This window comes from Bolinopsis microptera, chromosome 5, assembly GCF_026151205.1.
Source record: "Bolinopsis microptera isolate Bmic1 chromosome 5, MBARI_Bmic_1.0, whole genome shotgun sequence".
Taxonomy (NCBI): domain Eukaryota; kingdom Metazoa; phylum Ctenophora; class Tentaculata; order Lobata; family Bolinopsidae; genus Bolinopsis; species Bolinopsis microptera.
Window position 1 is genome coordinate 5,808,576 of NC_087076.1, and position 9,210 is coordinate 5,817,785.

A 9,210-nucleotide genomic window follows, 5' to 3' on the forward strand; every position below is an offset into this window, starting at 1 on the left:
ACAATAACATTATTATTATCAAACTTTACACAAATCCGAAGTAAGTAACATAAACAATCCTAGGACTGATAAGTCTACAATGTTAGAACTCAGAAAAAAACTAACCCAAAAAAGTTAAAGTATCAAGAACTAAACAAATTGCTCCACATGTTTTTCTGGTTGGACGGCTTTACGTAAGTCGTAGTTCTGTCCATATCTGTCAAATTAGTATTACATAAATTCATATTTCTTTATTATTTACATCACTCAAAATGGTTTTGAAAATACTGATCTGATGTCTACCAACTCTATCCTCGAGCATTTCAGCGAGACTTAGCAACCCTCCTCTTTTAATTGGATCACCCAACAACGAGCATAAAGTACTCGTTAACGATGAATCGGGGATAAGTGGAGTCAGGATCCGCCTCAAATGTTTGCGCTGGACATACATCCACTTTCTGAAGGATTTTATCTGAGCGGCCTCAGCTATTGCAGTTGTACAGCAGTAGTATACTGGGTGACAAGGGCCACGTATAACTTCACTTTGTGTCCATGAAATTCGGGACTTTCTTCCAGCAAACTTTGTTGTACTTACTAAAGCACCATTAGCTATGAATAGATACAGCGGTGAATAATGTCAGATTTGCTGCAAAGTCTGGATCCCAGTGACACAACCTTCCCCATGCCCTACCAGTACCTCTTAATGGCTCTCCTGTCTCTTCGACATCTGGTTTGCTGCTATAGAGCAACGGACAAATTCCAGGTCTTGCTTCGTTACAAGTACACCCATTCAGCCAAAATTCTCTGCAAATAGGCAGCATCTCACGGCAGAATTTTCTTCGGCGTCATCACCGAATCTGCATCATCTGCAGACTCCCATTATATTGGCAAGAGGAGAGTCTGGGTCAAAAGGAGGGTTTGTTCGCAGGTAGTGAAATGAAACATACTCTTAGGTGTACAGAGCGCCAGCAAAGTATAGAGTAAACTGCCCCTGAAGCCTGCATCACCTTGGAAAGATCCTTGGAGGGTTTCAAACTCCAGAGAGATGGTTTCGTCAATCTTAATTCGAGTTCTTGTATTTGACACAAATACCTGCTAACCTGATGTCAATTGTTGCAGCAACCAGCTTCCTTTAGCAAGTCAAGAATGACTGGGCGCTTTAAGGTTTGTGTCAAAAGCTGATCTCAGATCGGATGCCCCTTTTTGGAGAATTTCCAATCTTTTTCTCACGTCACTACAGATATAAGTACGGCGTTGGGTCCCTACAAATATGCAGCACAATTGTGACCTGCCTTGTACGCATTTTGCAAGGGTCCAGTATACTCAAGTCCTCAGCTATCTGTCTCCTGACCCTGTGAAGTGTTGATAAGGGACAAGAGCTTCTAGTACCGTTTGAGTAGACATAGGGCCTGAGACCTTATAGGCGTTGGGTTTGTCAGGCTTCTGCAGTGGGTGCCAAATATCCCTCTGTAAAAGATGGAACATTTCAATTACGCTCAAAAGATGGTTAATGAGGGTACAGCTATTGTCGTAGAAATTTTTAGAGCATAGTTTAAGGAGGTAGTGGTAAAAAGCTGATCTGGGCCTACTGCCTTCCCATTCTTCAACTTTGGAGGCTGCATAGTGTACTTCTTTACATTGTATAGGAGTCTGAAGGGTCGAGAGGTCCATGAAGGGTTGCAAAGGGTATTGGACGGGCATAGTGTTTGCAAAACCCATTCACGGACAATGGCAGCCTTTCTCTTCTCGTTTTCCCACGAGCTGATGCTGCGTTGACACTGATATTGGTTTCTCTTGTTTATCAGTGGCAAGGCACGTGTGGCTTCAAACGTACGCTCCGTGTCATCAGCGTAGTATAGCATCTACTAGCTTGTTAGCATGTCTGTCTCAATTTCTTTTGAGGCGTTTTGTTGATGCTGTTTCTTGATTTATTAATGTTGCGTCGTCGCAATTCTGTCCTATCACGCAGCCATGTGTCATCAGTGAAGTAGCAGCTTGTGTCTTATCTGACATGCACATACTTGAGGGTCTGATTGAATGTTGAGTTTTTCTGTTTTTCAGTCTCATACCCACTGTGTTAGACGCAGCAGTTTTAACAGTGCCCAATAACTGGCTCAAAGCCGGCTTTAACGGGTTAGGGGGAGTGGTAGGCTCTATTTTGCTGTGTGACAGCTTGGTGAATACGGGTTCTGTTACTCCTTAGTTGCAGACCAGGGACGTTGTGGTTGTACTTTAATACGGTCTGAGGTTTCTGCTTTTGTAGAGCTAGTTTTTCTTTCTTGCCTGAGATCTATGGTAGTTTTTCACTATTTGTGATCTAGTGTAGTTTTTCCCACCATAAAGCCCTGGCATCACTCAAGAAAGCAGTACTGCGAACCGCACAACTAAAATCAATCTGTAGAGAAATCTAAAGGAAAACTTTTCTTGGTCTTTTTATCTTTGACCCAACCGTTCTGGTTAGTGATGGACGACTGGGAAATGGCGAAATGCAGTATTGCAGCAATAAGTTATTGGAACACAAGAAAGTACAACACCTCTCACCGTTTCATTCCTCTACCAACGCCGTCCCTTCCTAAGTTCTTATGAGGCCACTGCAGTGCGTAACGATGGGCCCGCGGCCCCTGGCTGTGCGGGGGGGGGGGGGGGGGTGGGGGGGCGTGTTAGTGGGGCGACAAAAAATCGTCGTTTTGAATGTGGGACAATTTCGAAAACTTAACTAAAGTACTAGACAAAGCTGCGCGTTTGTGCTCTAGATATACACTTTTTTAGAGATTTTACGGCATAGCCTCTAAAATCACCTAACCCAAAAATTGGCATTTTCTTCCGCCCCACTTCAGAAGACCAGATTTTTTGTTTCTATGATATTTTACTTTTTTCCACCTTCTTCAGTCCACCCTCACCCTCACACACCCTCTTTGAAACCACTCTATTATATATATAATTATATGATAGAGTGGTAGTATATAGTTGATTATATATATTCAACTAGTCACCCCATCATCTCCTGCTGAAGACAATATTCACATATTTCGAAAGCTCCTGCTAATAAAAACTTTTCGTATCATTCATATGTTTCAAGAACTTCCTAACTATTGAAATCATTACTTTGATTTTAAAGTTTATTAATAATTATAAAATATTAAGTGAACGTACACTTCCTAACTATAAAAAAAACACCCTTTCGATCTATATCTACAGATCTACCACACTACTGATCTTCCGGTGTTATCGCATATCGGATATTATGTCACTAATTATACGTATAGCATAACAAATAGGTAAAATAAAATCATTCCTCCAGACCACAAAAATGCAAATAAAATCTTATTCTCCAAAGGTCATCCGCTCGTTGGGTCTATAATGGCCACGTATAAATTTTATCATGGTCACGATTAATACTAACATATTAGAGTATTAGGTAAGGTCAGAGGGTTCTTTTGTTTTGCAATGACGACAATAGAATAAGTCTTTTACATCTCATAGAGTTAACCCTTTACATCTTCTAATGTGAATTATTACTTGTTACGTTTCCGATGAAATGCCTGATGGTTGCGTGTATTGCAACAAAAGGAAAATGCACTTTTCAGGAAAAAATAACATTTTCTCAAGGAATCATCAAAAATCTCATCAGAAACATCACCAAATGCGACTCCTAAGCATTATTCCTATTATACATTATATATTTAGTCTTTGCCAAAATTGATTGCAGTTTTGAGTTTGATAATTTTATCGCAATTAAATCTCATTCAGTTTGAGTCGACTTGAAATTTAACCTTTTAACTAGTGGAATTAAACTGGAATTAAACTGGAATTAAACTTAAATAGTCAAAGGGAACACTAACGGACCCGTCGTGACAATACATCAATGAAATAAATAAGATAATTATAAGAAAATCATAAATAAGACCCAAAACACGTTAAAAAAGTTAACTTCACTACAATCTGTACGAAAAAGAAACAAGATCAAATATAATAATTTAACCGGATAAAAGTGAATAATGCACCGATAAGGTAATAAATTATGCAGGAGAGGTTTATAAAATTCACAAAGTTACTCCAAAAGTCAAAAATACACTATCAAGAAAGATTACACACAAACTCAAAGACGGGCGTAAATTATGCAACTGTAACTCCGAATGAAAACAGTTCGAACACTCATTTAAGGGACACTGGGGTAGTTAGAATGTCCTTAAGACAGTGACTCGGAATCATTACCGGATGTGTTAGATCAAGCTCTGAAGCTGCTGATTAAGTAGCTGCTGATTAATTAGTAGCTGCTGATTAAGTAGCTGCTGATTAAGTAGCTGCTGATTAAGTAGCTGCTGATTAAGTAGCTGCTGATTAAGTAGCTGCTGATTAAGTAGCTGCTGATTAAGTAGCTGCTGATTAAGTAGCTGCTGATTAAGTAGCTGCTGATTAAGTAGCTGCAACACTTATTTGTTCACTTTTTGACAAAAAGCGGCAAAACCTCTTTCTCACATGGGAAAATACAATGACATTTGACACCACGTGGAATAACTTGATCTATCAACTTAGTCCGGAACTGTTAAAGTTTCATGTCAATGCTATTCATGACACTGCGTCAACACCTAGCAACTTAAAGCTTTGGAATAAAGCCGTTTCAGGAAACTGTAAACTCTGCAGCAAACAAGGGACACTCAATCATATCCTGACGTTCTGCAAGGTTGCACTAAGACAGGGACGTTTCAACTGGCGCCATGATCAGGTCCTACGTGAAATCATGAAGACCGTTTCATCACAGATTGAAGAGTTTAATTCCGACATCGCCAAGGAATCGAAGAGGGCACCGTCGGTCTTTCACAAGGCAGGCAATAAGCGCGAGAAGGTTACCTTAGCTGACCCAACTCATCATAAGACCCAAAGATATTTCTTTTCAGATGCCAACGACTGGAAGATAATATTTGATGAGGATGAGAGACAGAGGAACTTCCCGCAGCACATTGCAGCTACACCACTAAGACCTGATGTAGTGATCTATTCAGATAAAGCAAAGAAGGTTTATCTAATGGAGCTGACTTGTGGAAATGAGCAGAACTTTGCTGATCAAGAGAAGCGAAAGATGAAGAGATATCAGCAGCTGACAGAAGATATAGAAGCCAACGGATGGGCTTGCAAGCTCCAGACAGTAGAAGTGGGAGCTCGAGGCATTTACAACTATAGCCTCCCAACCTTTATGAACCACCTGAACGTAAACAACAAAGAGAAGAAGAAGGCCTGCATGAAGATCGCTGAGATCAGCCTGAGGGCATCGTATACCATCTATTTGTCCAGAAACAATACCATATGGACAGATGATTGGGAGTTAGTCAAGAGACCAGTAATAGCATAGTAGGAGCGTAGAATGTTTGGGCCCAGAAAAACATGTTTAATACCGCTATGAACCCGTCATAAGCCGGGGACTACTATGAAAGTGATGATGCTGTGTTGTTGAAAGACCTTCGACCAATCAAAGATGTACCTCATCACGCCAAGCAGTTATGCTTGTAGGTGAATATACACTTATAGAGTACAACAACTTTATAACACTCCGTAGCTGCTGATTAAGTAGCTGCTGATTAAGTAGCTGCTGATTAAGTAGCTGCTGATTAAGTAGCTGCTGATTAAGTAGCTGCTGATTAAGTAGCTGCTGATTAAGTAGCTGCTGATTAAGTAGCTGCTGATTAAGTAGCTGCTGATTAAGTAGCTGCTGATTAAGTAGCTGCTGATTAAGTAGCTGCTGATTAAGTAGCTGCTGATTAAGTAGCTGCTGATTAAGTAGCTGCTGATTAAGTAGCTGCTGATTAAGTAGCTGCTGATTAAGTAGCTGCTGATTAAGTAGCTGCTGATTAAGTAGCTGCTGATTAAGTAGCTGCTGATTAAGTAGCTGCTGATTAAGTAGCTGCTGATTAAGTAGCTGCTGATTAATTAGTAGTCGTTAAGTGCTTACTGCTTGTGAGCAGTGCGTCTCATTTGTTAAGATCTAACTTAATTGATACTGATACACTGTATATTAAATATGCTCGTTTACACAAATGACTCTATCAGAAATGTTGGATTTCCTGGTCATGGTTATATTGCCGCGATTAAGGAATCAAGTTCATTCCGCTCAACAGTCAGCAGACCTCTAATTCTATGATATTGTTATATGATATCAGACCCCTAAAATAGCAAATAGGAGTAACGATTATTAGATCTTAATATAATTTACAGTAATAACTTACTTGCCCTAACTTCTAACGTAAGCACAGTTGTGAAATCTTCAGAAGATGAGTTAGGAGGTAGATTGAGCAATTGAATAATAATAATAATATAATATTATCTGTGATCGTTATCATGGTATGTGGCACGGTGAGGTACCCGAATTATCTATCAGTAAAACAAATTTATCTGTAAAATTAACCATTTCATTGATATACCGATGCTATGGCATATGGGTAAGTTACTTATAAGTTTATATAATGTAAAGCATAATAATTATTGCTAGCAGATCATGAGATCATCAGTAAAAACCAAAAATGAATTCAGTAGAATTCCTCAAGACCACAAAATGTTTTATGACATTTTATTTGTCAAACGTCACCGGTCAAATATACACGGCCTGTTCTTACAGTCACGTTTAATCACCATTAAAGTCACGATTGTAATATTATAACATTCATTACTTTATTGTCGATAGATGAGCTCATAGAATAAATACTTTATATCTACCAATGTGAATAATGTAAATAATGCATAATTCTGTTACCTTATAATTAAGTTTTCTATGGCCTATCGTCTATGAGTCTATGGTCAAAATTGACTGCAGTTTTGAATTTTATTATATCCTAACGCTGAACTAGCTATCACTATCAGGGGCAGTCACCTTTTAGTGAAGGTGCAGTCACCTTTTAGTGAAGGTGCAGTCACCTTTTAGTGAAGGTGTATACCATTAAGGGGGGGGGGGGGGGGGGGTGTTCACCATTAAAAGGGGCATTAATAAAAGGGGAAAAACTTTTTGTTCCGGGTTTACTCAAATTTTTTATCCCAACTTTTTTTTTTCCCCTTAAATTTAAACTTTTTTCCCCATGGAAAAGGGTAATTACTAAAACCGGGGGGGCTTTTTTTTTTCATTTTTTTTTCCCAAATTGTTGGTTTGGGTTTTGGTGGGGTTTGTTAGGGGGGGTTAGGGTTGGGGGGGGAGGTTCTGGACAAAAAGGGGGACCCCCCCAAAAAGCGGTTACGGTTCCCCAAAAGTCCCTTTTTTTTTTTAAAAAAACTGTAAATAGGTTTTCAGTCGTGTAGGAAAAGGGAAAGGGAAAAAAAACCTTTTTTCATTCCTTTTTTTAAAAAAAACCCCTTTTTTTTTCTTTTTAGGGCATCGTGAAATTTTGACCAATTATTCCTTTTTTTAGTCCCCCCCCTTTTCCCCACTTTTTTTGGGGAAAAAACTTTTTTCGGGGGACCTTTACCTCAAAAAGCACCGTTTTACCAAAAAAACTAGGGTTTTCCAATTATGGGTCACCACTGTGGGACTTTATTATTTGTGATTTAGGATAATTGGTTTCCACAAGCCTTTTCATTAGGCACCCCCCCGTTGTTTTTTATTTTTGGGTTTCTAGATTTTTTCGTAGTCAAGGGGGGGGATGGAAAAGGTTTTCCCCTAGGTACAAGTATAGGTTTTTATGCAGTTATTCACTGGCTCCCAGGAGGGGTTTCGGGGGGGCCTATTTCCGCGTTGGTTTCGGCTTTACAAAAATTTTTAAAAAAATTGTACGTATGCAAAAGGTTTTTTTGTTTTTTTTTTTGCCATGGGGGGAAAGGGGGGGCCTGAAAGGGGGGAAAATCTTACTTCTGGGGGGACGGGTTTGGGGGGTTTGTTGGGGCCGGGGGGGGAAAGTGGATAATTTTGGGGTTTTTGTTTTTTGTTTTAGCTGATAAAGAAAACAGCTTTTTAAAAATTGGAAAATCCCGGGGGGAGAAAAAATTTTGTGCCAGCGGGGTGTGGGGGGATTTTTTTTTAATTTTTGCCTTGAAATTTTCTTTTTTTTCTTTTTGTGCATCTTTTTTGTTTTTCCCGTTAAAATTTTTGACCCTTTTGGAAAAGGGGGGTTTTTTGGGGGCAAAAGTTTTTTTTCCTCCCCCTTTAACCCGGGGCTCAACCATGATTTCCCAATAAATTGCTCTTTACTTCCCGCAGTAAACATCCGGGTTTTTGTTTGGTTATTTTGGGGTGGCGCCCAGTAAAATTTCCGGGTTGTTTTTATGTATTTATTATTTTTGTTCAAAATTAACACGGATGTCAAATTTATTTAAACGTGGGATTATTTACAGTTACGGTTTAATACCATAAAATAGATTGTAAATTATAACATTATTCTATCTTATTGTCGCATAGATTGGAGCTCATGATTAATAAAATTTATATCTACCAATGTTGATATAATGTAAACTAATGGCATTAAGCTTCCTGTATTAATTTAAACTAGTTTTCTTGGTATGTGTTTGACCTATCAGGTTATGTAGCTTCCTTATGTGGTCAAAATTAGACTGCGAGTTTGGTGATTTATATTTCTAACCGTGAATAGCTGGTCCATTATCGGGGGATCTTTGCATGGAGGTAGTTAATGGGTTCGGTCCTTTTAGGAGGTGCGTCCCTTTTAGTTGAAGTGTGGTATTACATTAAGTGGGGGGGGGGGGGTGGGGGGTGGGGGGGGTGTGGGTTTCCTTGAGGGTTTAGGGACATTGTCTATTCAGTATCAATTTTATATTCACTTTCCTTGTAATTACTTCTTCACTGGATCTTGTAACTAATTCGTATTAAATTGGACGGCTGAAATGGGCTTTTTGATTCAGTTTATTCCAATTGTTTGGTTTTGGAAGTAGGTGTTGTATAGGGTTGGATTGATGTGTCTGACAAAATGACACAAAAGCTAGTTAATTTACACAGTCCTTTGTTTTGAAGAACTGTAATAGCGTCAGTTTGTAGGAGTATAAAAAACCTTTCATTCCTTTTTAAAACCTTTCTTTTCTTTTTAGAGCATCGATGAAATTTGACCTAATTATAACATTATAGTCCACACCTCTCACGTTCTAAACGTTCTGGATTAATACGTCAAAATTCACCGTTCACTACAACTAGGGTCACTTAGTGGGTCACACTGTGGACTATAATATTGTGATTAGGTATAATTAGTCCACAAGCTCATTAGCACACCGTTGTTCATAATATGTTGTCTAGATCTCCTCGTAGTC

The 9,210-nt window shown here is 39.0% G+C and overlaps 1 protein-coding gene across 1 annotated transcript in view; it reads right to left on the reverse strand.

Moving 5' to 3' along the window:
• The window catches only part of LOC134815602 (uncharacterized), a 28,997-nt gene that overhangs the window by 4,853 nt on the left and 14,934 nt on the right, over positions 1-9,210 (reverse strand). The window lies entirely within an intron of this gene.